Genomic DNA, 26,346 nt, shown 5'->3' on the forward strand with positions numbered 1-26,346 from the left:
AAATGAGAAATAACAACCAACACTAGAGAAATACAAAAGAATATAAGAGAACATTATGAAAAATTATATGCCAGCAACCAAGAACCTGGAAGAAATAGATCAATTCCTGGAAATATATAACATAGCAAAAATGATAAAGGAAGAATAAGAAACTTGAACAGACAGATAACCAGCAACGAAATGAATCAGCAATGAAGAATCTCCCAACAAGAGACGCTTAGATCAATAGAATTGAATGGAAAGCTGAAACAAGATACAAACCTGTAAGTCTATGATCCATTAATCGACAACAAGGCAGGAAGAAATATCCAATGGCACAAAGACAAGTCTCTTCAACAAACCCTAACCCTGACCCCAGGATAAGAACAAATGGTGTTGGGAAAACCAGGCAGCCACATGCAGAAGAATCAAACTGAACCACTTCCTTACACCATATATATAAAAAATAAATTCAAAATGGATGAAAGACCTAAATGTGAGACCTGAAACCAATCAAAGAAGAAAAGATAGCAGCAAAGTCTTTGACATTGCACAATGAATTTTCTTTCTAGATATGCCACTGAGGTGAGGGAACAAAACCAAAAAATGCTATTGGGACTTCATCAAAATGAAAAGCTTCCGCAAAGTGAAGGAAACAACCAAAGCTAAAAGGCAACATACAAAATGAAAGGAGATATTGGTAAACAACACATCCAATAAAGAGTTAGTATGCAAAACACATAAAGGAAATATATCTCAAGATCCTAAAAACAAATTACGCAACTGGAGATGGGCAGAAAAATGAATGGACTTTGTCTCTGACAAGACAGCCAGATGGCACCAGACACATGGAAAGACACAAAGCATCACCCATCATCAGGGAAATGCAAACCAAAACCACAATGATATGTCACCTGACAGCCGTCATAATGGTTAAAATTAACAACACAAGAAACAACAGGTGTTGTTGAGGCTGTAGAGAAAGGGTAGCCCCCTTACACTCCTGGTGGGCATGCGAACAGATGTAGTCACTGTGGAAAACAGTGTGGAGGGTCCTCGAGAAGTTAAAAAAAAGGGGATCCCTGGGTAGTGCAGTGGTTTGGTGCCTGTCTTTGGCCCAGGGCGCGATCCTGGAGACCTGGGATCGAATCCCACTTTGGGCTCCCGGTGCATGGAGTCTGCTTCTCCCTCTGCCTGTGTTTCTGCCTCTCTTTCTGTGACTATCATTAAAAAAATTTAAAAAAAGGAGTTAAAAATAGAGCTACCCTATGATTCCAAAATTGCAGAGCTAGATATTTACCCCGAGGATACAGAAGTACTTTAGTAGATTCGAGGAGGGACACGCAGCCCAGTGTTTGTAGCAGCATTATCAACAACAGCCAAACTGTGGATACAGCCCAGATGTCCATCGGCAGATGAATGGGCAGAAAGATGTGGTAAATATACACACTGCGACATCACTGGGTCATCAGAAGGGATGAAATGAAGCCGTTTACAATGACGTGGAAGGAGTGGAAAGGATTTATGCTAAATGAACTCAGTCAGTCAGAGAAAGACAGATACCAAATACCATACAGTTGCATTCATATGTGAATTTTTTGAGAGTAGCAAACCAAGATACACACTCTTAACCACAGAGAATAAACTAATAAATACCAGGGGAAGGTGGGGGGGATGGTGAGTCAGGGGATAGGGACAGTGGAGGGCACCTGTGACAAGTACCAGATGTTGTATCCAAGGGTCTAACCACTATGTGGTAAAACTGAAACTATATCATACTGTGTTCACAAACAGGAATTCAATAAAAATTTAAAATAACAATTGGTAATATAGAGGAAACATGTGCACACAAGAGATAAAATCAGAGGGGCAACTGTGAATCCAAATAAAGAGTCTTTAGAGCCACAAATGCCCTCCTTACCTCAGCTCGGGAGAAGCCTGACATGTCTATTCGGACCCCAGCAGAAGCCTGGATTTTGATTCTCTGGGGAGGCCACTGACTTGGTGGAGTCAGGCTATCTTTGAACCCAAAACCTAAATAGAGTGCATAAAACTAAACTGCCCAAGATATTAGGAGTCCCAGTGCAGGCACATGCCAAGACAGAAACTCTAACCATATACAGACATAACCGTAACCCTACACTTAAGCTTAATGTTAACCTAACACTTAAACAAGACCCATCACTAATCGAAACCAAACACAAACCCCAAGACCAAAACACATTCACTGAACCTTCCTGCCAACCCTCACCCTAAATCCTAAACCTATTCGAAACCCTTAACCCTGACCCCTACCTTAAATCTGACCCTAACCTCTAACCCTAACCTTAACTTAATGTACTCAAATCCTATTCCTAACCTTAACCTGTACCCTAACCCTAACCCTCTAATACTAATCCTATCTCATACCCCAAACTGTACTCAAACCTGTACCCTAAAACTAACTCCTAAAACACTCCCTATACCTATCTCTTACCCATTTCCAAAACCATACCCTGACCCTGACCCTGACCTGACCCTAAACGCTAACTAAACACTAATCATAACCCTAGCCCTAACCCCTATCCTAAACCTAACCCTCGCCCTAACCCTAAACCTAGCCCTAAATTTTACCCTAACCCCTAACCCTTACCCCTAACCCTAACTCACACCCTAACACCTCACCCTAACTGCAAACCTAAGCCCAACCCTAACTGCAACCATAACCCTAACCCCACCTCCAAACCTCCTGCCATATCCCTAAAGCCTAAACCCTAACCCTAACTCTAAATGCTGTCACTAACCTTAACCTCGTTCCCTAATCCCTAACCCCCATCCTAACTCCTAACCACTGACACTTACTCTTATCCCTCACCCTAACCTCTAATCCGTAACCATAAGCTTAATCACAAATACCTAACATCTAACCTAAGCCTAACCACCAACTGCCTCCCCTCCCCTGATCCTATCATTCATTCTACCCATTCACATACCCTGTGGTTCTGAGTATTCCCTTCTGATGTGGACGAGGCCCCCAACAGCACCTCCAAAGTCCTCCAGGGGGTCCTGAGGAAGCAGGGCTCCTGTGAGTGTGGACATGGCCCTACGTGTTCCTGAGTGATAGTCAGCGGGTCCTGAGGACGGCGGGTCTCCTGTCACTGTGCACTATGCCTCACATCCTCTGGAAGACTCATACAAGGTCCTCAGGTTGCCGGGGGCTCCTGTCAGCCTGGAAGTGGCCCCACGTCCCCTGAAAACTCACCGCGGATCCTGAGGAGGCTATGGGTTCCTGTCAGCATAGACGCAGCCCCATATTTCCTGAAGCTTTAGTGCAGGTCCTGAGGAGGACGGGGGTCCTGTCAGTGTTGAGGTGACCCACATTTTCCTCAAGCCTCACCATAAGACCTGAGGAGGCTGGGGCTCCTGTCAGCATACATGTGGCCCCAAATCTTCCCAAACCTTCACAGTGGGTCCTGAGGAGGCTGGAGAATCCTGTCAGTGTGGATGAGGCACCCACATTTTTCTTGGGCCTCACCAAAGGCCCTGACAAGGCTGGGGTCTTCTGTCTGCATGGACGCATCCCATATTTCCCTAAGTCAACACCGGGGGTCCTAAGGAAATCAGCATCCTGTTGTGTCGATGTCACCCAACGTCCTCCCAAAGCGTCACCGAGGGTTCTGAGGAGGCAGGGGCTCCTGTCACCGTGAATGCGGCCCCCAGCTTCCAGAAGCCTCAACTTATGTCCTGAGGTGGCCCAGGTGCTCCTGTCAGTGTGGATGCGGGCCCACATCTTCCTGAAGACAACCCCTGGGTCCTGAGGCGGCCCAGGGGCTTCTTTCAGTGTGGATGTGAGCCCACAATTTCCTGAAGCTGCCGCTCATCAGGATGGACGTGTCCCCACGTCCTCCTCAGGCCTCCCCAGCACAGGCTGGCTCCTATCAGTGCAGGCAGAGGAGGCGTACTGCCCATTCATGCCCCCTGGGTGGGGCCTGGGCTCGGGCGCCCCCTGTGGGATGCTCAGGCGCTGCAGGATGCAGCGGGCACTCCAGGGGCCACACCTGCCTCCTTCCAGGCTCCAACTGTGGCCTGTTAGTTTCAGAGATGTCTCACTTAAATAGAGCCCAACTCCCAGCTTCCCCAGAAATACTTAAGGACATGGAATTGGAGCCCACAGAATGCAAAATGAAATGTGGACCAGACTTTTACCACGTCCCGCAAAACTCACTCAACCCTCTTCCACTGTCGGCGGGACTGCGGGCTGGTTGGTGCAGCCGCCCTGGAAACAGTGTGGAGGCTCCTCAGGAGTTACAAATAGAGCCTCCCTGGAACCAGCAGGTGAATGGCCTCAGCTCACTCCGAATATACAGATGCAGTGAGAATCAGGACACCTGCATGTCCCGATTCCACAGCATCCAGGTCCATAGTAGCCACACTGTGGGAGGAGCCTCGGTGCCCTCTGGCAGATGATGGATAAAAAGGATGGGAGATAGATGATGGTCATAGAGAGAGGAATGGTACTCAACTATCAAAGAGAAGGAAATCTTGCCATTTGCAATGATGTGGATAGAACTAGAGGGATCAGGTTAAGTGAAATAAGTCAGACGGGAAAGAGAATGACCGTGTGGTGTCACTCATAAGTGGAATTAAAGAACCAAAGCAGATAACAACTGTGAAGGGAAGGAAAAACAAATAAGATGAAAACAGATGCAGGAAATATAGACTCTTAATGATAGGAAACAAACCGATGGTCATTGGAAGCAGGGTGGGGGGGGTTAACAGGGACCGGCATGAAGGAGGGCACGTGATGTCACGACCACTGTGGTTATCTCCAACTGGTGAATCCCTGAATTCTTCTTCTGAAAGTATAATACTCTATACGTTAATTAATTGGGTTTAAATTAAATTAAGTTAAAAAATCAGTTGTATCAGAGCATGTTTCCTTCTGGACTCTCTGTTCTTCTCCTCCAGCTTATGCTGGGACAAACCCTTGTGGGTCTGGTTTGTTTAAGTAGGCGTCAGGCCTCGTCCATGGACCAGCCCAGGGCTAGAACTCACAACCAGGAGATCAGGACCGGAGGTGACGTCAGGAGTCCAATGCTTAACCGACAGAGCCAGGCGGTGTCCCGAGGACAACACTGCTTTATCCTGTGTCTCTGTGACATCGTTTGAAATAGGAAACTGCTGCATCCAGATCTGTACTGCTTATCCAATACTGATTTGCTGTCCGGTGTCATATTTCGGGGCAGATGGATATTATGGGTTTTTTTACCCTATTTATAGGATCTGCCACCATGATTTGACAGGAATAACATTGTAATTGAGGGTGCTTCAGGAACTGCGGACATTTTTACAAGATGAGGGTTCCAACCCACGAGCCCAGGACGGCCTCCCAGAGCCTGGTATGGCTCAGTGCACAAGTCTTGTGCTCTTTTGGTCCAGTCTAATTATTTATTCTCTGTGATGCTCCTGAGAAGGGAGTCACATCCATCATTTCCTTCCTGAATGCTCATTGTCAGGACACAGCAAGCCCCACAATACAATAAAAACTGAGCCCAGGCCAAGGGCAGGAAGCCCCTCTTAGAACAGATCTCAATGCCCTTGATGGCCCCATATCAAAATGTAAACAGAACTTGAGGAATTACTCCAGCCCTTTGGGAATTCCCCGATACCAGCCCTTAAAAATAAGCTAATACCTACCTCGGGGTCCAAGTCCCTGCTCCGCTCTGTCGGGTATACTTGGACACAAGTTCGAGCTTGTAAATAAACCCTCGTGTGTTTGCATTGGTGTTGGCTTCTCGGTGATTTCTCAGATTCGCAATCTTGGTCACAACAGTCTGAGATAAAAAAAAAACAAACAAAAGAAGCTCGGACGCAGGTAGAGTGAACACAGGGTTCTGAGAGAAGTGGCAGAGACCCGGGGGCTTTGGGGCTCTTCTGTGGAGGCCCCAGCAGACTGGGGGGTGGAATGCTCAGCCCCAGAGCCAGAGGACCCAGCTGCCCCACCGGCATCCCGCCCATCAGAGCCAGGACTCAGGGAGCAGCACAGTGCCGCCCGCTGGAGCCCAAAGGCACTGACGCCCACCCCGCCTCTGACCCCTGCAGATGCAACTCTCAGGCAGATGTGCACCTGACAATCAGCGCCAAGGCCCATCCCCAGACCTTACACAGACCATTCGCTGCCACCAAGTTGGTAGACCACAGAGGCTTCAGAGCTTCAGCTCTCCCTGGAAAGTAGGGTCTATTCCTTTGTAGTTTCTGCTCTAATTTCAATTATTTTCTTTGATTCTTTTTTTATTAATTGCCTTCTTTTAATTTTATGTATGTACCTTATATATTTCTTATTTTTACTTTTATGGTAGTTTAATTGTGTTTCATATTTTGGGATTTAGAATCTTTTAACAAGCAGGCCAAAATAAATTGGTGTTGTTTTTCTGGAGGGCAGTTGTTACTGTTTTTCTTGGTTTTTCTTTTTCTTCCTTCTTTCTTTTCTGGAAAAAATAATGAGATGGAGAAATTCCCCATCATAAAATAACATGAGGTAGTACTCACAGCCAGGAAGTACATCAATAAACATATATGGAAAAAAAAATAAAAATAAACATATATGGTATCTAACTACAGTTTGAAACAGTGATTATAAAGTTAGCAGCTGGGCTGGAAAAAGAGCACAGAAGAAAACTAGAGAATCCCTTACTGTAGAAATAAAAGAACTAAAATCAAGTCAGTCCAACGTTAAAAATTCTATAACTGAGATGCAGTCCCAGCTGGAAGCCTTAAAAACAAGAAAGGTTATGGAAGACAGAGGCAGACGTAGGGAAGTTAGCCACTTATTAAAACAATAACATTCATATCATAGGAGACTCATAAGATGAAGAGAGAGAAACGGTGGGCCTTACTCAGCCATCAGAAATGACAAATACCCACCATTTGCTTCAAGGTGGATGGAACTGGAAGGTATTATGCTGAGTGAAGTAGGACAATCGGAGAAGGACAAACATTGTATGTTCTCATTCATTTGGGGAGTATAGGTAATAGTGAAAGGGAATATAAGAGAAGGGAGTAGAAATATGTTGGAAATATCAGAAAGGGAGGCAGAACATAAAGACTCCTAACTTGGAATTGAAATAGGGGTGACTGAAGGGGAGGAGGGCAGGGTTGAGGGTAAACGGGTGACGGGAACTGAGGAGGGCATTAGATGGGATGAGCACTGGGTGTTATTCTGATTTGGCAAACTGAACACCAATAAAAAATAAATTTATTATTTAAAAAAAAGAAAGAAAGAAAGATTGGTATCTGGGTGGCTCAGTTATGCTTCTGACTTAGGCACAAATCATGATCCAGGTCCCAAGGCAGGCTCCCTGTTCAGCAGGGAACCTGCTTCTCCCTCTCCCTCTGCCCCTATCGCTCATGTTTTTCTCCTCTCTCTCTCCTATAAATAAATAACATCTTTGAAAAAGAAACAAGCAAACCCAGAAGGAAGAGAAATCTCCAATGTAGAAGAATTTCAAACAATATGTGCAGACATTCCACCCACAAGTTCATAAGCATAGCTTCCCACTCTTAAGTGTGCAATACACAAAGTAACTTTCCTCTACAAAATATATTTAGAAAAACCTAAAATAATAATGATAATATAATAATAATAATAAAATAATAACAATAATGAATCAGTTTACTACGGAGAAAGCTGACAAACATTACCTCAGCAAGATGATCAGATCGATACCAAGATCAGATCGATACCAAGACTGATAAATCATGTTGATACTATCTATCCTTTATATGATATAATGAAAATGGCATTATATCTCTGTATATAATCCACAAAAACAGTTCAATCATGAGATAAACAACAGACATGTCCCAACTGAAGGAAATTTTTCAAAAGACTCTACTTCTCAAAGTGTTCCAGATCAACAACAACAAGGAAAGGCTAAAAGACTGTCACAATCCAGAGGAGCCTAAGAAAACAGGAGGACAAATGGAATGTGATATGAGGGTTGGTAACTTAGCAAAAACTAAGGAAATCTGAATAAAGTATGGTCTTTGGTTAATGCGAATTTTTTACTCTTGATTCATTAGCTAATATTTGTACCGTACTAATAAAAGATATCAATAATTGGAGAAATTGAGTGCAAGTGCTTGTGAATGCACTGTACTATCTTCTCAATTTCCCTAAAAATCTTTGTTTTTTTTCCTAATAAATAAGATTTATTTTGAAAATTAACTTAAATGAATCAGGCTCCAAGTGTGAAGACATTTTAAGAATAGTTGAATTAACTTTTGCCTTATTCTTAAAGAGTTCCTTTGATGGAAACAAAGTAAGAATTTTAGATCAGAAGGAAATAAAAACACTTATGAACACGTATAATGCCTCCTCAACCTGAAAAGCAGGAACGGATAATAAATAACAAAAATCAGATAAAAATAATTCTAGTATAATAGACACCATATTGCAAGGGCATTTAAATTTAGCAATGCATAACATTTATTTCCTTGACATTTGTTTTCCAAAGAGTTCACAGTGTTTCAGTGTCAGGTGAAACAGGGGAAGAATCTCAGGGAAGAATCCTTCACATAATAATAGGACCATTGGCAATAATGTCTCTCAGTTCGTTCCAAATCCATAAAGATGCATTTCCTGATGAGTGACTGAACTGTGAAGAAAGAGATGAGAAACCCTCATCCCTCTGAATTACTTGTGTCAGAATATTTTAACCATAGTACTACAGATAATAGTAAATTATCCTTATTAACAGGAAATACGTCTCAGATTGGAATCTCAGCAATGAGATGCGCTGAGAAAAAATGCTTTAACTCGCTCCTCATCTTTTAAAGACAAAGGAGAGGTTTTCTATGTAGAAAGACAGTTGTCAAGATAGCTTTAGGGAATAAGAGTCTGCAGCATCGAACCCCGCTGTACAGCTAGGACGCTCGTGCTCCAGGTCTTCCTGATCCCAAATCCCTGGGCCTGTCCCCCAACACAGGATGCCATGCTGAGGTCATTTGCAATGGCTCTCTTAGGAGCTCTGGGGAAGGGGGAAGGAGCTAGATAGGATGGGACAGGCCACATGGAGGCCAGAAAATTAAGGCCATTCCGATTTAAATTCAGTGTTAGCACATGCCCAGCCATCCTGTGAAGAAGAGCTGTGAAGAAGAGCTGAATTTTACATTACTTCAGTTACAGGAGAAAAACAAAAGTTTACAGCTTAATGACCTAGAAAGCCCCACGATAGAATCAAAACTGAGCCCAGGCCAAGGGCAGGAAGTCCCTATTAGAATGGGAAGAGAGCTCAATCCCTGAAGGCCCCATATGAAAATGTAAACAGAAATTGAGGAATTGCTCCAGCCCCTCTGGAGGTCCCAGAGACAAGCCCTTAAAACTAAGCTAAAACCTACCTCGGGGTCCAACTCCCTGTTCCGCTCTGTCGGGTATAATTGGACACAAGCTCGAGCTTGTAAGTAAACCCTCATGTTTTTTCATCAGTGTTGGCTTCTCGGTGGTTTCTCAGATTCGCAATCTTGGGCACAACAGTCTGAGATAAAAAAACAAAAACAAAAGATGCTCGGACGCAGGTAGAGTGAACACAGGGTTCTGAGAGAAGCAACGGAGACCCGGGGACTTGGGGGCTCTTCTGTGGAGGCCCCTGCAGACTGCGGGGCAGTATGCTCAGCCCCAGAGCCAGAGGACCCAGAGACCCCTCCCGCATCCCGCCCATCAGGGTCAGGTCTCAGGGAGCAGCAGAGCACCTCCTGCTAGACTCCAGAGGCGCTGACGCCCAACCCGCCTCTCACCCCTCAGTTCCATCTACCAGGCAGATGTGCACATGATAATCAGCGCCACAGCCCATCTCCAGTCCCAGCACAGACCACTCACTGCCACCAAGCTGTTGGACCACTGATGCTGCAGAGCTTCAGCTCTGCCTGGAAAGTAGGGTCTAGCTTCCTTTGTACTTTGTGCTTTATTTTGACTTATTTTCTTTGATTCTTTTTTTTAATTGCCTTATTTAATTTTTATGGATGTAACTTATATATTTCTTATTTTTACTTTCATGTTACTTTAATTGTGTTTCATATTTTGGGATTTAGAATCTTTTAACAAGCAGGCCAAAATAATTTGTTTTTTTTTTTAGAGGGCAGTTGTTATTGTTTTTCTTGGTTTTCTTTTTCTTCCCATTTTCTTTTCTGGAAAAAGTAATGAGATGGAGAAATTCACCTCCATAAAATAACATGAGGTAGTACTCACAGCCAGGAAGTCCATCAATACACATATATGATGTCTAACTACAGTTTAAAACAATGATTATAAAGTACCAGCTGGACTGGAAAAAGAACACAGAAGAAAACTAGAGAATCCCTTACTGTAGAAATAAAAGAACTAAAATCTAGTCTGGCCAATATTAAAAATGCTATAACTGAGATGCAGTCCCAAGTGGAAGCCTTAAAAACAAGAAAGGGTGATCCCTGCGTGGCGCAGCGGTTTGGTGCCTGCCTTTGGCCCAGGGCGCGATCCTGGAGACCCGGGATCGAGTCCCACGTCGGGCTCCCGGTGCATGGGGCCTGCTTCTCCCTCTGCTTGTGTCTCTGCCTCTCTCTCTCTCTGTGACTATCATAAATAAATAAAAAAAATTTTTTTTAAAAAAGAAAGTTTATGGACCACAGAGGCAGACGTAGGGAAGTCAGCCACTTATTAAAACAATAACATTCATATCATAGGAGACTCAGAAGATGAAGAGAGAGAAAAGGTGGGCCTTGCTCAGCCATCAGAAATGTAAAATACCCACCATTTGCTTGAACGTGGATGGAACTGGAAGGTATTATGCTAAGTGAAGGAAGTCAATCGGAGAAGGACAAATATTGTATATTCTCATTCGTTTGGGGAATATAGGTAATAGTGAAAGGAAATATAAGGGAAGGGAGTAGAAATGTGTGAGAAATATCAGAAAGGGAGACACAACATAGACTTCTAACTCAGGGAAATGAACTAGGGGTAATGGATGGGGAGGAGGGCAGGCGGTGGGGGTGAATGGGTGATCAGCACTTGGTGTTCTTCTGTATGATGGCAAACTGAACACCAATAAAAAAATAAATTTATTATGAATAAAGAAAGAAAAAAAGAAAGAGTGGCACCTGGGTGGCTCAGTCAGTTAAGCTTCTGCCTTAGGCTCAGATCATGATCCAGGTCACAAGGCAGGCTCCCTGTTTAGCAGGGAACCTGCTTCTCCCTCTCCCTCTGCCCCTTTCGCTCATGCTTTTTCTCTCCTCTCTCTCTCAAATAAATAGAAAACATCTTTGTTTTTTTTTTGTTTTTTTTTTTTTTTTAGAAAACATCTTTGAAAAAGAAACAAACAAAAAACTCAGAAGGAAGAAAAATCTCCCATGTAGAAGAATTTCAAACAATTTGTGCATACATTTCACCGTCAAGTTCATGAGCATAGCTTCCCACTCTTATTTCCGGAATACACATAGTAACTTCCTCCCAGAAATATAATATGAAAAACTTAAAATAATATTGATAATATAATAATAATAATTAATAACAATAATAATAAGGAATCAGTTTACTACGGAGAAAGCTGACAAACACTACCTCAGCAAGATGATCAGATCGATACTAAGACTGATAAATCATGTTGATAGTATCTATCCTTTATATGATATAATGAAAATGGCAGTATATCTCTGTATATAATCCACAAAAACAGTTCAGTCATGAGATAAACAACAGACATATCCCAAATGAGGGAAATTTTACAAAATACTCTACTTCTCAAAGTGTTCCAGTTCAAGAACAACAAGGAAAGCCTGAAAGACTGTCACAATCCAGAGAAGCCTAAGAAAACAGGAGGACAAATGGAATGTGATATGAGGGATGGTAACTTAGCAAAAACTAAGGAAATCTGAATAAAGTATGGTCTTTGGTTAATGCGAATTTTTTACTCTTGATTCATTAGCTAATATTTGTACCGTACTAATAAAAGATATCAATAATTGGAGACACTGAGTGCAAGTGCATGCGAATACTCTGTACTATCTTCTCAATTTCACTATAAATCTTTGTTTTTTTCCTAATAAATAAGATTTATTTTGAAAATTGACTTAAATGAATCAGGCTCCAAGTGTGAAGACATTTTAAGAATTGTTGAATTATCTTTTGCCTTATTCTTATAGAGTTCCTTCAGTGGGAACAAAGTAATAATTTTATATCAGAAGGAAATAACAACACTTATGAAGACGTATAATGCCTCTTCAACCTGAAAAGGAAGGATAATAAATGCAAAAATCAGATAAAATACTTCTAATATAATAGGCACCATATTGCAACTGCATTTAAAATTAATAATGCATAACATTTATTTCCTTGACATTTGTCTTCCAAAGAGTTCACAGTGTTTCAGTGTCAGTTGAAACAGGGGAAGAATCTCAGGGAAGAATCCTTCACATAATAATAGGACCATTGGTACTAATGTCTCTCAATTATTTCCAAATCCATACAGATGCATTTCCTGATGAGTGACTGAGCTGTGAAGAAAGAGATGAGAAACCCTCATCCCTCTAAATTACTTGTGTCAGAATATTTTAACCATTGTACTACGGATAGTAAATTATCCTTATTAACAGGAAATACATCTCAGATTGGAATCTGAGCAATCAATGGGCAGAGTAAAAACACTTTGACTCGCTCCTCATCTTTTAAAGATAAAGGAGAGCATTTCTATGTACAAAGTTAGTTGTCAAGATAGCCTTAGGGAATAAGAGTCTGCAGCATAGAATCCCGGTGCACAGCTGGAACGCCCACGAGCCAGTTCTTCCTGATCCCAAATCCCTGGTCCTGTCCCCCAACACACGCTGCCAAGCTGAGGTCATTTGCAATTGCTCTCTTAGGAGCTCCGGGGAAGGGGGAAAGAGCTAGATAGGATGGGACAAAATGCAAAGAGGCCGTTGAAATGAAGGCCTTTCTACTTTAAGTTCAGTGTTCGAACAAGTCCAGCCATCCCAGGCCCCTGTGAAGAAGAGCTGAATTTTACATTACTTCAGTTACAGGAAAAAAACAAAAGTTTACAGCTTAAAGTCCTAGAAAGCCCCACAATAGAATCAAACTGAGCCCATGCCATGGGCTGGAAGCACCTATTAGAATGAGAGCAGAGCTCAATACCCTTGAAGGCCCCAAATCAAAATGTAAAGAGAAATTGAGGAATTGAGGAAGCCCTTCTGGAGGACTCTGGGACAAGCCCTTAAAACTAAGCAAAACCACACCTCGGGGTCCAAGTCCCTGCTCCGCTCTGTTGGGTGTACTTGGACACAAGCTCGAGTTTGGAAATCAACCCTTGTGTGTTTGCATTGGTGTCAGTTCCTTAGTGGTTTCTCGGATTCACAATCTTGGGCACAATACCGCCATGTCCTCTCCCACCTTGGCTGAACCCCTATCCCCTCCCACTCAGGGTGACACTCAGTCACCTCCCCTCCTACAACAGCTGGGCACAGGCCGTCACACAGGTCCCATGGGCATGGTGGGCACTCCCGCCTTCCCTGCCCTCCAAGAGGAAGGAAGGAGGTTTTGGCAGGACACACTCCCATGGTGGCCCCAGGGCTCCCGGCCCAGCACCGCACCTCGTGACAGGTCGGGTCTGTGTCCCTCACGCCTGCTCCTCCTCCCCGGTTTTCCCATAGGAAATGAAGGAGGATGCCCTGGTCTCCTCCAAAGACATCACGCAGATAGACCTGGACATCATCAAGAAGTTCAGCAGCCACATCATGTTTTAGGACTGCTAGGAGGTCGGATGAGGCTGCTGGGCCAGGGGGCTTTGGGGCCCTGGAGGCTTCTGGGTAAGGAAAACGGGGCCTCTGACGCCAGGGAGAGCAATAGCAACCAATAACACACCGCTCCATGGTAGGGTGATGGGGATGACCACACCCCCGGGGCCTCAGGGATGAGGAGGCCACAAGGATGGGGCCTCCAGGGGTTGCCATGGGACCTGAACACCAAAGGGGAGAGGGACGGCCCCCTGAGAAGCAGGGGATGGGGTGGGGGACATGAGGGGCATGAACCGGACCTGGGGGCCAGGCGGCATGTCCGCGGCTGGAGCAAGACACACATCGATCCCAAGAGGGTCAGACGGTTCAGAGTGACACCCACTCTCGGTGCTTTATATATTTCTAAATTCTGTGCATTTAATTTGAGACAATTTGCTATTTTAACCATACATATTATGATGACCCCCAGATAATGCCCCCGGTCCAGCCAGGGCCCTGCACTCACCACATGGGGCCCCAAGGACAGGTGTCACAACAAACCCCAGAATGGGGTCGCCTTTATCTGTAGATGTCTCTGTGTGCATCTTAGAGAATGGGGATGCCCTGTGTCCGCCAGCCCCCACGCCATCCCCCCATTCCCCAGACCTACACCATCTCCCTACATCATCATCCGCCATGGCATCGCCACTACCCCATCCCCCTCACACACACACAGCCTCACATAATCCCCCCACAGTATACCCCAACACCTTCCCCCCTATGCCATCCCCCACATTCCACCACCATCATACCCATGCCCCCACACCATCGACCCCGAGCAAGGACCCGGTGCAGCTGCCCCCTGTGGGACATGATCAGCCTCCCCGGGGTTCTCTCGATACCCTGCTCCCATCAGAAGCCCGGGTATCCCATAGAGTACCCAGGGGTTGCAGGGAGGAGGGACGGCAGGGAGCCCCCAACAGTGTGAGCAGGTGAGTGAATCAGAGAACCCACTGTGCCCTGCCTCCACTCCTGGAGGGTGGGACACCCTGCACAGGACACCAGGTCCTAACCCAGAGGTACCTGGGCTGATTGGGCCCAGGCTCTGTGGGGGCTGGGTTGATTTGAGCCCCCACCAGTCCCAACACAAAGACTAATGGAATCAGGCCCACATGGCCCTGGCCAACCCTGGATTCTGGTCCCGGGCTGAGCAAGCCCTCTCACTGCTGGATGTGGCCTGCTGTCCCTGCTCATGCCCCACAGATCCAGGTCGCTGATCTAGGGCAGCCCTGCGGATCCTGGGACACCCCAGTGTGGGGAGATGAGGGGCAAGCTGGTGGGCCCAACCCGCACCCACACCAGGAGACAGGCTCCTCCAGGTGCTGGGGCCCCCAACAGGCCCAAGGCCAGGGTCCAGCTGCCCTGCGGGAACCCAGTGCAGGAGCCCATGAGCTGCAGGTCCAGTTCAGCTTTGCTGTCCTCAGAACCGTCTCTCAGGCTGAAACCTCAGGACACACGCCCCCACCCGGAGTCCACACATGCTCCCCAGGGGGGACTCCAGCACTCGACCCCCAACCCATGTGATTCTTGTCCTCTCGTAAAAGACAGAAAGGTCTCCTTCCCCAGGTGAAGGCACGCACCCACAGCTCTGAGCCCGTTTGCTGTAGAAAGTCAATAAAACGTTGTGGTGCGAAAATGCACAGCCAGCCCGTTTCTGTGTCTCCCAGAACTCTGTGCACAGGGCGTGTAGAGACCCCCAGAGAGGAGGAGGGGGCACCACCTAGGCCCCAACTAGCCTGTGCAGGGGCGCCACCAGGCACACACAGCTGACGTCCCCACGTGCCTTCCAGGAGCGGCCAGACCCACTGCTGGACATGGGAATGTGGCCGAGCCAGAACTTCAAGCTCAGCTGACCCTCCAGCTGAAAGTCACTGCATGAGCGAGCCCCAGCCCTGCCAGGAGAGCCCAGCTAACTGCCCAGGGCCAGCACCAGAAATGATGTTGTGCCAACCATTTCGGGGTTTTTTGGTGACCCAGCCAGAGGATCCGATTGCTGCACTTGATAGCTGCATGGGATAGACACACACACACCTCAAAACAACAACAACAACAACAAAAAAGCAACAAAAGACGGAATCCCCTCAATACTGTCAAACAGCAGCCAGATGGTTACTTACACAATGCTGTGGTCCCCAATAGAATACAGGGAAAACGCTATAAGCCATGACTGCAGAGGTGCTAGAGATGTGCCTGCTATGTTCCAACAAGGAGGCAGAGGGGCAGGAAGCATCCTCCGGAGGGGGGGGCCCTCCTAGGAAAGGACACCAGGTCCCTGTAAAGGCTACGGAGGGTGAAATATGTCCTCCTCTCTTTCAGCTTCTGGTTTTCCTCCTAAATGCCATTTTCCTCAATCATATTAGCAAGAATTTATTTTATGTTTTTAAATTTCCTTTTATTGCAGTCCAATTTGTATGAATTCTTTCTTCAGCAAGGGTGTCATTCAGGAAAGATAAAGATTTTCCCAGACAGGCAACATATAAAGGAGTTCAGGATCACTTCACCATTCCAGTAAGGAATTTTAAGAGGGACTCTTCTAGTGAGGGGAAAAAAAGAGACCAAATGCAACAAAGACTAGAAAGGACGAGAGAACGTCACCAGAAATACCAACTCTTCCGGTAACACAGAGGCACAAAGTTCAAATTGATAAATAGTCACTCTGAATGATGATAGACTAAATGCTCCAATCAAAAGATATAGGGTAACAGAGTAGCTAAAAATTAGGATCCGGGATGCCTGGGTGGCTCAGGGGTTGAGCCTCTGCCTTTAACTCAGGGTGTGATCCTGGAGTCTGGGATCGAGTCCCATACTGGGCTCCTGGTGGGGAGACTGCTGCTCTCTGCATAATTTCCTGTCTCTCTCTCTCTCTCTGTCACTCTGATAAATAAAATTATTATTAAAAAAACAACATCCATCTGTACGCTGCCAACAAGATGCTCACCTTAGACCTATAGACAACAACAGATTGAAAGTCAGGGGATGGAAAATCATCTATCAGGCTAATGGATATCAAAAGAAAGCTGGAGGACACATACTTATATCAGACAAACGAGATTTGAGACCAAACCCAGGGGGACACCTGGTGGCTCAGTGTTTGAGCATCTGCCTTCAGATCATGGGGTGATCTTGGGATCAAAGGATCGAGTCCCACATCTGCCTCCCCTTAGGGAGCCTGCCTCTCACTCTGCTATGTTTCTTCCTCTGCTCCTCTGTGTCTCTCTCATGAATAAATAAGTAAAATATTTAAATTTCAAACAAGAAAGAATACTGTAAGAAGAGATGAAGAAGGGCATTATTTCTTAATTAAAAAGACTCTCTTTCAAGATAAAACAACTAAATATTTATGCTGCTACATGGCAATACCTAAATATAGAAACCAATTAACAACAAACGTACAGGAACTCACTGATAATAATACAATGACAGGGGATTTTAACACCCACTTATGGCAATGGACTGTTCATCTATGCAGAAAATCAACCGGGGAACAAAAGCCTTGACACACTGGACCACAGGGACTCAACAGATATAGGATGAACATTTTATCCTAAGCAGAATACACACTCCTTTCAAGTGCGCAGGGGACATTCTCCAGATCAGATCATATCATGGCCCACAAATCAGCCCTCAACAGGTGCAACAGGTACAAGAAGGTTGATATCACACCCTGTACATTTGTGGAACACGAAGCTATGAAACTTGAAGTTGACAGTAAGAAAAAAAACTGGACAGACCAAAAATACGTGGAGATTATGAACATCCTACTAGAGAATGAATGGAGCAACCAGGAAATTAACGAGGAAATTTAAAACAAATGAAAATGAAAACATGTTTCTCCAAACCTCTGGGATGTAGCAAAGGCAGTCCTAAGAGGGAAATACATAGCAATACAGGCATAGCTCAAGAAACAAGACGTCTCCAATACACAACCTAACCCTACACATAAAGGAGCTGGAAAGGAATAGTAAACAAATCCTAAAGCCTACAGAAAGGAAAAAATAAAGATGAGAGCAGAAATAAACAATGCAGAAACAACAAAACAGTAGAATGGAATAACGAAACTAAGAGCTGGTTATTCAAAATAAATAATAAAATGGATCAAGCCCTAACCAGCCTTATCAGTGAGAAAAGAGAAATGACCTAAATAAATAAAATCACAAATGAGAGAAGAGAAATCAAATAAACACCAGAAAAATTAGACAATTATAAGGGAATACTAAGAAATTATACGCTAACAAACTGGGAGACCTGGAAGGAATGGACAAATCTCCAGAAATGTGCAAACGAGCAAAAATGAAATAGGAAGAAATAGAAATAGAATAGAAATAGAAAATGTGAACAGACCCATAACTAGCAAAGGAATTGAATCAGCAAGGCACCTGGGTGCCTCAGTCGTTGAGCATCTGCTTTGGCTCAGTTCATGAGCCCGCAGACCTGGGGGATCAAGTCCCACATCAGGCTCCCCGAATGGAGCCTCATTTTCCCTCTGCCTATACCTCTGCCTCTCTGTGTCTCTCATGAATACATAAATAAAATCTTTAAAAAAGAAAAAAGATAAGAAGATGAGAAAGGACCCAAATAAAATCACAAATGAGAAAAGAGAAATAACAACCAACACTAGAGAAATATAAACGATTATAAGAGAACATTATGAAAAATTATATGGCAGCAACCAAGAAACTGGAAGAAACAGATAAATTCCGGGAAATATATAACATTGCAAAAATGAAAAAGGAAGAAATAAGAAACCTGAACAGACAGATAACCAGCACAGAAACTGAATCAGCAATCAAGAATCTCCCAACAGGAGACGCTTAGATCAATAGAACAGAATGGAAATCTGAAACAAGATACAAACCTGTAACTCTATGATCCATTAATCGACAACAAGGCAGAAAGGAATATCCAATGGCACAAAGACAGTCTCTTCAACAAACCCTAACCCTGACCCCAGGATAAGAACAAATGGTGTTGGGAAAACCAGGCAGCCACATGCAGAAGAATCTAACTGGACCACTTTCTTACACCATATATATAAAAAATAAATTCAAAATGGATGAAAGACCTAAATGTGAGACCTGAAACCATACAAAGAAGAAAAGACAGGCAGCAATGACTTTGACATTGACCATTGGATGTTCTTTCAGATATGCCTCTGAGGTGAGGGAAACAAAAGCAAAAATACTATTGGGGCTTCATCAAATTGAAAAGCTTCCACAAAGTGAAGGAAACAACCAAAGGTAAATGGCAACATACAGGAGGAGGGGCAAGATGGCAGAAGTGTAGTGTCCCCAAATCACCTGTCCCCACGAAATTACCTAGATAACCTTCAAATCATCCAGAAAATCTACGAATTTGGCCTGAGATTTAAGCAGAGACCATATTGAATGCTACAGTGAGAAAAGTTCATGATTCTATCAAGGTAGGAAGATGGGAAAAAGAAATAAAGAAACAAAAGGCATCCAAGTGTGAGGGGCCCAGCGAGGAGCCTGGCTAAGGCTGGGGCGAGTTCCCCCAGGACAGAAGAGCTCTGTGCTGAGAGAAGGAGGAGCTGCACTAATCTTCCAGGGCGGAATGGCGCCTTCAAGGTGTCAGAGCAGGACCCCAGGAGGGCGGGGATGCCGTAGGGCTCCCTGGGACTCTAACAGACATATGCACTCCCAGGAGAGTGCACCAATCTCCCTGAGGGCTGCAGGGCACATGAATTGACGCGGGAGCAGCTCTGTGGGCCTCGGGTGGCGGCTCTGTGAAGAGGGTTTTCATGGCCCCAGGAGCAGCTTGGCAGCGGCTCCTCCTGCAGACGAAGAGGCTCCATGCGGAGGGTGCTGTGGGGCTCGGGGAGCAACTGGGAGGGGCTTGGGCGGTGGCTCTGCAGTGAGGAGGCTTTGCGGCCGGGAGCGAGAATCCAACAGCACAGGCCCCAGAGTACAGGGCTTCGGGATGCAGCCCAGGATCGGCCTCCCCCAGGACAGGCAGAGGCCCAGAGGGCCCAGGACAGCATGGACGCTCCTGCCCAGAGCTGAGCAGATCAGCAGACCCGCCCCAGAGTCTCCAGGCCCTTCAGATGGACTACTCCTGAATTACTGCGGGGGCTGAATACAGTTTTCCAGAGCTGGCCGCTGACACGGGGGTTTTCCTCCTGGGGCCTCACGGGGTAAACTACCCTCACTGAGCCCTGCACCAGACAGGGGACAGAGCAGCTCCCCCAAGGGCTAACACCTGACAATCAGCACAACAGGCCCCTCCCCCAGAAGACCAGCTAGACGGACGAGTTCCAGGGGAAGTCAAGGGACTAAAGTATACAGAATCAGAAGATACTCCCCCATATTTTTTTTCATTTCTGATTGCTTCCCCCACCCTTTTCCCCCTTTCTTTCTTTTTCTTTCTCTTTTATTCTCTTTTTTCCTTCTTTCTTCCTTTATTCTTTTTTCTTTTTCTCTTTTCTTTCCTTCTTTCTCTCCTCTCTTTTTCTCCTTTTCCCAATACAATTTGTTTTTGGTCACACTGCACTCAGCAAAAGGACTAGATGGAAAAGCTCTCCTCAAAAGAAAGAATCAGAAACAGTCCTCCCTCACACAGAGTTACAAAATCTGGATTACAATTCAATGTCAGAAAGCCAATTCAGAAGCACTATTATACAGCTACTGGTGGCTCTAGAAAAAAGCATAAAGACTGAAGAGACTTCATGACTGCAGAATTAAGATCCAATCAGGCAGAAAGTAAAAATCAATGGAATGAGATGCAATCCAAACTACAAGTCCTAACGATGAGGGTTAACGAGGTGGAAGAACGAGTGAGTGACATAGAAGAAAAGTTGATGGCAAAGAGGGAAACTGAGGAATAAAGAGACAGACAATCAAAAGACCAGGAAGACAGATTAAGGGAAATAAACAACAACCTGAGGAAGAAAAACCTATGTGTAATTGGGGTTCCCGAGGGTGCCAAAATGGACAGAGGGCCAGAGTAGTTATTTGAACAAATCATAGCTGAAAACTTTCCTACTCTGGGAATGGAAACAGGCATTCAGATCCAGGAAATAGAGAGATCCCCCCCTAAAATCAATAAAAACCGTCCAACACCTTGACATTTAATAGTGAAGCTTGCAAATTCCAAGGATAAAGAGAAGATCCTTAAAGCAGCAAGAGACAAGAAATCCCTGACCTTTATCTGGAGGAGCATTACGGTAACAGCAGATGTCTCCACAGTGACCTGGCAGCCCAGAAAGGGCTGGCAGGATATATTCAGGGTCCTCAATGAGAAGAACATGCAACCAAAAATACTTTATCCAACAAGGATCTCATTCCAAATGGAAGGAGAGATAAAGAGCTTCCAAGACAGGAAGGAAATGAAAGAATATGTGATCTCCAAACCAGGTCTGCAAGAAATCTTAAGGGGGACTCTTAAAATTCCCCTTTCAGAAGAAGTTCAGTGGAACAATCGACAAAAACAAGGACTGAATACATATCATGATGACACTAAACTCATATCTGTCAATAGTAACTCTGAACGTGAACAGGTTTAATGACCCCATCAAAAGGCGCAGGGTTTCAGACTGGATAAAAAAGCAGGACCCATCTATTTGCTGTCTACAAGAGACTCATTTTAGACAGAAGGACACCTACAATCTGAAAATAAAATATTGGAGACCCATTTACCATTCAAATGGTCCTCAAAAGAAAGCAGGGGTAGCCATCCTTATATCAGATAAACTAAAATTTACCCCGAAGACTGTAGTGAGAGATGAAGAGGGACACTAAATTACACTTAAGGGATCTATCCAACAAGAGGACTTAACAATCCTCAATATATGCCCCAAATGTAGGAGCTGCCAAATATTTAAACCAATTAATAACCTAAGTGAAGAAAATTTAGATAATAATACACTTACACTTGGTGAAATCAATCCAGCTCTTTCTACCCTTGATACGTCTTCTAAGCACAACATCTCCAAAGAAACCAGAGCTTTATTTATTTTTTTTCATACACGCATTTTTTATTGGTGTTCAATTTGCCATCATACAGAATAATACCCAGTGCTCATCCAATAAGTGCCCACCTCAATGCCCACCACCCAGTCACCCCTACCCCCTGTCCACCTCCCCTTCCACCACCCCTAGTTCGTTTCCCAGAGTTAGGAGTCTCTCATGTTCTGTCTCCCTTTCTGGTATTTCCCACTCATTTTTTTCTCCTTTCCCCTTTATTCCCTTTCACTATTTTTTATATTCTCCAAATAAGTGAGACCATATAATGTTTGTCTTTCTCTGTTTGACTTATTTCACTCAGCATAATACCCTCCAGTTCCATCCACGTCAAAGCAAATGGTGGGTATTTGTAGTTTCTAATGGCTGAGTAATATTCCATTGTATACATAAACCACATCTTCTTTATCCATTCATCTTTCGATGGACACCGAAGCTCCATCCACAGTTTGGCTATTGTGGACATTGCTGCTATAAACATTGGGGTGCAGGTGTGCCGGCGTTTCACTGCATCTAAATCTTTGGGGTAAATCCCCAGGAGTGCAATTGCTGGGTCTAGAGAAGATCTATTTTTAACTTTTTGAGGAACCTCCACACAGTTTTCCAGAGTGGCTGCACCAGTTCACATTCCCACCAACAGTGCAGGAGGGTTCCCCTTTCTCCACATCCTCTCCAACATTTGTGGTTTCCTGCTTTGCTAATTTTCTCCATTCTCACTGGTGTGAGGTGGTATCTTGTGGTTTTGATTTGTATTTCCCTGATGGCAAGTGATGTGGAGCATTTTCTCATGTGCTTGTTGGTCATGTCTGTGTCTTCCTCTGTGAGATTTCTGTTCACGTATTTTGCCCATTTCATGACTGGATTGTTTGTTTATCTGCTGTTGAGTTTTACTAAGGTTCCTGCTTTGCCATCAACTTGTCTTCTATGTCACTCACTCGTTCTCTACCTCGTTAACCCTCATCGTTAGGACCTCTAGTTTGGATTGTATCTCATTTAATTGATTTTTAATTTCTACCTGATTAGATCTAAATTCTGCAGTCATGAAGTCTCTTGAGTCCTTTATGCTTTTTTTCTAGAGCCACCAGAAGCTTTATAATTATGCTTCTGAATTGGCTTTCTGACATTGAATTTTAATCCAAATTTTGTAACTCTGTGGGAGAGAGGACTGTTTCTGATTCTTTCTTTTGAGGTGAGGTTTTCCTTCTAGTCATTTTGCTCAGTGCAGAGTGAACAAAAACAAGTTGTATTGGGAAAAGGAGAAAAAGAGAGAAGAGAAAGAAGAAAAGAAAAAAAGAGAGAAAAGAAAAAAGAAAAAAAAACGGGGGGGGAGCAAACAGAACTCAAAAAACAAGGGGGAGTATCCTCTGATTCTGTATACTGTAAATCCCTCGACTTCCCCTGGAACTTTCCAGTGCTGCTTGGTTAATAATTTGTTTTTCTCAACCGTCTAGTTGGTCTTCTGGGGGAGGGGGCTCCTGTGCTGATTTTCAGGTGTTAGCACTTGGGGGAGCTGCTCAGCCCCCTGCCTGGTGTAGGGCTTAGTGAAAGATGTTTATCCTGTTTATCCGGTGAGGCCACTGTGATCAATGGGGGTTTATCCTGTAAGGCCCCAGGAGGAACAACAGTGGCAGCGTCCAGCTCTGGAGCCCTGGATTCAGCTCCTGCAGTAACTACAGAGCTCTCAGTCTGCAGGGGCCTGGATGCTCCAGAAACGAGAGCTTTAAATGATACACTGGACCAGTTGGATTTCACAGATATCTACAGAACCTTATTTTTTTTTTATTTATAATAAGCACTGAGTGAGAGAGAGAGAGATAGAGAGAGGCAGAGACATAGGCAGAGGGAGAAACAGGCTCCATGCACTGGGAGCCTGATGTGGGATTCGATCCCGGGTCTCCAGGATCGCGCCCTGGGCCAAAGGCAGGCGCCAAACCGCTGCGCCACCCAGGGATCCCCTCTACAGAACTTTACATCCAAACTCAACTGAATACACATTCTTCTCAAGTGCACATGGAACTTTCTCCAGAATAGACCACATACTGGGTCACAAATAGGGTCTGAACTGATATCAAACGATTGGGATAACCCCATGCATATACTGAGACCATAATGCCTTCAAATTAGAACTAAATAACAACAAGAAGTTTGGAAGGACCTCAAACATGTGGAGGTGAAGGATCATCCTGCTACAAGACGAAAGGGTCAACCAGGAAATTAAGGAAGAATTAAAAAGATTCATGGAAACTACTGAGAATAAACATACAACCGTTCAAAATCCTTGAGATGCAGCAAAAGCAGTCCTAAGGGGGAAATACATCACAATACAAACATCCATTCAAAAACCGGAAACTACTCAAATACAAAAGCTAAATTTACACATAAAGAGGCTAGAGAAAAAACAGCAGATAGATCCTACACCCAACAGAAGAATAGAGTTAATTAAAATTCTAGCAGAATTCAAGGAAATCGAGACCAGAAGAATGGTGGAACAGATGAATGGAATGAGGAGTTGGTTCTTTGAACGAATTAATAAGATAGATAAACCATTAGCCAAACTTATTAAAAAGAAGAGAGAATATTTAAATTAATAAAATCATGAATTAGAAAGGAGAGATAACTACCAATACCAAGGAAATACAAAGAATTATAAAAACATATTATGAAAAGACATACACCAATAAATTAGGAAATCTAGAAGAAATGGACGCATTCCTGGAAAGCCAGAAACTACTAAAACTGGAACAGGAAGAAATAGAAAACCTGAACAGGCCAATAACCAGGGAGGATATTGAAGCAGTCATCCAAAATCTCTCCAGACACAAAACTCCAGGGCCTGATTGCTTCCCAGGGGAATTCTATCAAACGTTTAATGAAGAAACCATACCTATCTTACTAAACCTGTTTGGAAAGATAGAAAGAGATGGAGTACTTCCAAATTAGTTCTATGAAGCCAGCATCACCTTAATTCCAAAACCAGACAATGACCCCACTAAAAAGGAAAATTATAGACCAATATCCTTGATGAACATGGATGCAAAAATTCTCAACAAGATACTAGCCAATAGGATCCAACAGTACACTAAGAAAATTATTCACCATGAACAAGTAGGACTTCTCCCAGGGACACAAGGCTGGTTCAACACTCGTTCAAACAAACAATGTGATTCATCATATCAGCAAGAGAAAAACCAAGAAACATATGATCCTCTCATTAGATGCAGAGAAAGCATTTGACAAAATAGAGCATCCATTCCTGATCAAAACACTTCAGAGCATAGGGATAGAGGGAACATGCCTCGACATCTTAAAAGCCATCTACAAAAGCCAACAGCAAATATCATTCTCAATGGGGAAGCACTAGGAGCCTTTCCCCTAAGATCAGAAACAAGACAGGGATATCCACTCTCACCACTGCTATTCAACATAGTACTGGAAATCCGAGCCTCAGCAATCAGACAACAAAAAGACATTAAAGGCATTCAAATTGGCAAAGAAGAAGTCAAACTCTCCCTCTTTGCCAATGACATGATACTCTACCTAGAAAACCAAAAGCCTCCACCCCACGATTGCTAGAACTCATACAGCAAATGGTAGCGTTGCCAGATACAAAATCAATGCCCAGAAATCAATGGCATTTCTATACACTAACAATGAGACTGAAGAAAGAGAAATTAACAGGATCCCTGGGTGGCGCAGCGGTTTGGCGCCTGCCTTTGGCCCAGGGCGCGATCCTGGAGATCCGGGATCGAATCCCACATCAGGCTCCCGGTGCATGGAGCCTGCTTCTCTCTCTGCCTCTCTCTCTCGCTCTCTCTCTGTGACTATCATAAATGAATAAAAAATTTAAAAAAAGACCAAATCCTTCCAATTAAAAAAAAATTGGCAAAGAAAAAGTCAAACCCTCCCTCTTCACCGATGACATGATACTCTACCTAGAAAAACCAAAAGCCTCCACCCCACGATTGCTAGAACTCATACAGCAAATGGTAGCGTTGCCAGATACAAAATCAATGCCCAGAAGTCAATGGCATTTCTATACACTAACAATGAGACTGATGAAAGAGAAATTAAGGAGTCAATCTCATTTACAATTGCACCCAAAAGCATAAGATACCTAGGAATAAACCTAACCAAGGAGATACATGATCTATACCTAAAAACTATAGAAAACTTCTGAAAGAAATTGAGGAAGACACAAAGAGATGGAAAAATATTACATGCTCATGGATTGGCAGAATTAACATTGTGAAAATGTCAATGTTACCAAGGCAATGTACAGGTTTAATGCAAACCCTATCAAAATATCATGGACTTTCTTCAGAGAGTTTGAACAAATTATTTTAAAATTTACATGGAACCGGGATCCCTGGGTGGTACAGCGGTTTGGCGCCTGCCTTTGGCCGAGGGCATGATCCTGGAGACCCGGAATCGAACCCATTTCAGGACCCCAGTTCATGAAGCCTGCTTCTCCCTCTGCCTGTGTCTCTGCCTCTCTCTCTCTCTCTCTCTCTATCTCTGTGTGACTATCATAAAAAATAGACTTTTGTGGAATCAGAAAAGACCCTGAATAGCCAGGGGAATTTCAAAAACAACAACGATATCTGAGGGCAGCACAATG

This window comes from Canis aureus, chromosome 36 (genome assembly GCF_053574225.1).
Source record: "Canis aureus isolate CA01 chromosome 36, VMU_Caureus_v.1.0, whole genome shotgun sequence".
Classification (NCBI taxonomy): Eukaryota; Metazoa; Chordata; class Mammalia; order Carnivora; family Canidae; genus Canis; species Canis aureus.